The following is a 4,203-nucleotide window of genomic DNA, read 5'->3' as shown; positions in this document are numbered from 1 at the left end:
CGTATTCAAAATAGAAAGTAAATTCTTAAAAAGATGATATAAAACTTTTGTTCCATAAATTAATAAATGAATTTTTTGAATCCATTAAAGCATTTAAAATCAATTCATATTTCCTGTAAGAACTTTCTTTTTCGTATCCGAAACCATGACTCATAATAACTTCTGTTCGCGGGAAATATCAATTGTATTCCTAGTTCCCGGGACTACGTTCCAGGCATTAGCTACCAGCAATACACTCTAAATATAATCCTGAAAATTATAGACCAATATCCTTGACATGCATTTGCTGCAAAATCTTATAGCATGTTGTAGTTAGTGCCATCATGAACCATGCAGATGAAAACAATATTTTATATCCACTTAAACACAGCTTTCGGCGACAAAGATCTTGTGAAAGAGTAATCAAGGGAGCCAAGGTTATAGCGGTAATCAAAAGAATATAATCCAGGGACAAAGACCAGACATGGACAACAGACACACACAACAAAGAACATAAAGTAACTAAAATCATACGTACAAAGTAACAGAAGTAAATTAGCAACTCGGACTCCACTAAAAACTGGGAGTATGGACCAGGTGCACCGGTAGGGTAAGCGTCCTCTGCTATTCTAGAAACACCCGCCGAGTTGCTCATAAAAAGTCAAGTCCGGGGTAGACAAACGAGGAAAGGTAACTGACCCGTTGAATAAATCAGTTTTCATGATGCTGAGGGATACATCATAACGATCCACGAGTTCATGATGACGACCATAAAACTTCTGTAGTGATGACTTCAATCTTGTAGCAACATAACCCTGTTCCAGAAGCCTATTTGTTAGAGTTCTAGCGCGATGCAAAAAGTCTGCGTAGCTTCGGCAAGCTCTGGCATAACGTATGAGTTGTGATATGAACACTCCATACGCAGGAGCCGAAGGGATGTTGCCACAGATGAAAGGAAAGTTGACAATTTTGAATGAAAAGTCATCACGTTTGTCGTAAAGTTTGGTCAATAGTTTTCCTTTACCATCGATTTCTAAGATTTGAAACACAACATTTAGAATTTATTGATGATGTAACTAAAAACCTTGAAAACTCTTTTCAGACGGATGCACTAATCATGGATTTTAGAAAAGCATTTGATAAAGTCAGTCACAATTTACTCACTCTCATACTTAAAAGCTATGATATACAAGGCAAAATTAAGAAATGGATACAAAGCTTCCTATCTAATTGTACCTAAATATACCTATACATTACATGGCCATACAATAGTACATGTAGATAAAGCTAAATACCTTGGTATTACATTCCAATCTGACCTTGAATTGCACAGTCACGTAAACAACAGATGCAATACAGCCACCAATACATTAAGCTTCCTAAAAAGAAATCTAAACATCAGTTCCACCAAGGTAAAGGAGCAGGCATATAAATCGCTAGTCAGGCCATCACTGGTATATGCCTGCTCTATTTGGGATGATACAACATTTAAACTGGAGAAGCCTAGCTCATAGAAGATCAGACACAAGATTGATAATGTTATACAAAATCAATTATTCCCTAGTTGCCATCACTATAACAGACCGGTTAATTCCAACTCTCAGACAGTCCCGAAACATACACTCATCATCTTTTCAAATTCCTCAGTATCGAATACAAGTCAGACAACAATCTTTCTTCCCAAGAACCATCAAATTATGGAACAGCATACCAATGAATATTATTATGAGAGACCCAGTCGAGTCATTCAAAACAGCCATCTCAAATTACACCTACCGTCATTAAACATCCCCCAATGTATATAGTTTTAAACTCACTTCTATTTTTTATTTATGTATAAATTTTTTAATTCTCCCCTATCGTTAATGTTTAAATTCACTGGTTTAATTTAGTTTGGAATTTGTAAATAGCTTGCGCAGAGAAAAGTGACATTATCTTCAGCGTGTTGAAGTTGGTCAGGAGATTGTAGAAGTAGAAGTCACGAGTATATTTGTATATGTGTAACGTACTGAATATTGCGATCGGGAACCAGTCTATATCAATTGGAACTATACTTCTTCCCGATCGGGGAAATATCGGATTTAAAAATTTGTCTTCCGTTTACATTGAGTTGTCGATTACTCAAAAAACGGGATTTAGTAGACTGTAAGATCTGCCTGTTTTTTAACCAGTTCGTAATTTATGATGTGGGGACAGAGAGATATTAAATATATATAAATTTAGGTCCGTGGTGGGGAAAATGATAAGACAATAAAACATAATTATCACACCATTTGAAGAACTGGATCAGCTAAAAAGTCAGGCTCATAAGAGTGAAGGAATAGGTCAGTAAGCAAAGGAACACAATTTGTTCCCATTGGAATGCGACCGTTTGTTGAAAAACACGTTCATCACACTGGACAAATATGTTGTCGATTAAATAATACTAAATCTTAACTTTTTTATCGTGAATGCTAATTGATTTCTGTATGACACAGAAGAAAAAAGTAGGTAATTTCGGATTTTTTTCTCGATTTTACTATTTTTAATATATATATGGCTAATTTAGGACTGAGATTCTAATAACCATGATATCAATTTCTGTATTATTTCTTATTCAGTCATCATTGATAGTTTTACCAATATCATATGATTACAAACTCTCAAATCGGATTAATTTACTTTATAAACCATGCAGTGATGCCACATTGTTTAAAGGTTTTCGATTTGCCAAAAATGCCAACGAAGACAAAGCTACTTTAATGTGTCTATAAACTGGAAGACCATCAAAGATACTTATAGACAGAGTACAGCTTGAACGGTAGATTCCTTTGACTACTTGGAAATGTAATTTAAATAGATAGTGGAGATGAAAATGGCATTAAGATCAGAATAGGCAAGACAAGAGCAGCATTCATCAAATTAGGCAACATTTGGTAAACAGCTACCTTTTCTAAGTCATCAAAACTGAAACTCTATAATAGCTGTGCCATGATTCTGAATTCTAAAATCTCCAATGTATAGACCAGTATAGAATAACAAACACCAGACATGGAAAATTTCCTGATACAAAACGATTGGAGGTGGCTTGGTCATGTTCTTCTCAGACTACAGGAAGACACGATAAAGGTTGGCTTAAGATGGACTCCAGAAGGAAAAAAGAAAGCCAGGAAGACCTAAAACAACATGGCGTCGAACCATTTGGAGAGAAATAGTGCAAAGAGAATACACATGGGGTACCATTGAAAGGAAAGCCAATAGCAGAGAGGACTGTAGGAAGCTTGCCCTTGCCCAATGTGCCAATGACATAGCAAGTACCAAATCTATACTGTGAAAGTACTTTTGTTCGTGGGGTACCAATTTCCGTGTTTTTCCGCTGCAATCTAACTTGCCAACTAATTACAATCGCAATAGAGTGCATTATAGTACAAAACTTTGAAACAACTAGAATGTTATGAAGATAACTTTTCCGAATATAACAAGAAGGCAGACTGATATTGCTTATAAACGTGCACATTAATTGTTTCAATTGATGATACATTCAATTTAAATATTTGTAAGTACTATCACTTTTTACTACAATTGTATTTTTAATTTTAGGCAAAATATTTCAGTTGTCCATATCCAAAATAATTAGGGAATAAAGGAAAGGCAAACAAAAATAAGTACACTTGTTGCTCAAATGCAATTATCATAACATAACTAATAGTGTTATTAACTCCCACAAATAACCGCGAATAAACACGCAGTGCGGAAGAATAAGCACGTCCTGCTTCACAAGCGACAACCGTCATATCTTAAGTATGCGTAATCCAGATATAGTAAATAAAACACGAAAGGGTCCGATCAAAGCAATTCACATTTGGTGATGTGATATCAATTCATCAAAGAATCGTGATGTAAATGGAGTAAATAATGCGGAAAAATTTTAAAAAGACATTTTAACAGATTCTAAATTTCTAAATTCAAAAACAATAACATTGTTGCCCTGTTGCAAAAATACGATTTTCAATTTCAGTCATCTTATAGTCACCCTATGATATTTGACTGTATGTGTCAGAACAAATATGAATTACATCTTAAACCATTTGTACAAATATTTAAATACATCGACTGTATTGAATATCTTTCTGAAAACTGTTACATGTACCAGAGCTCATGATGCTGTGAAGAAGATGAACATGTGATTTGCTATCAACCATTACGGGAGTTATATCCCCTGAAATATAATACTTTTTTAGATTT

Source organism: Perna viridis, chromosome 13, assembly GCF_037379345.1.
Source record: "Perna viridis isolate PV_CMFRI_1.1 ecotype Kerala chromosome 13, ASM3737934v1, whole genome shotgun sequence".
In the NCBI taxonomy this organism is placed as follows: Eukaryota; Metazoa; Mollusca; class Bivalvia; order Mytilida; family Mytilidae; genus Perna; species Perna viridis.
The sequence above is the reverse complement of the archived record's forward strand: the minus strand, read 5'-3'. Positions refer to the sequence as shown.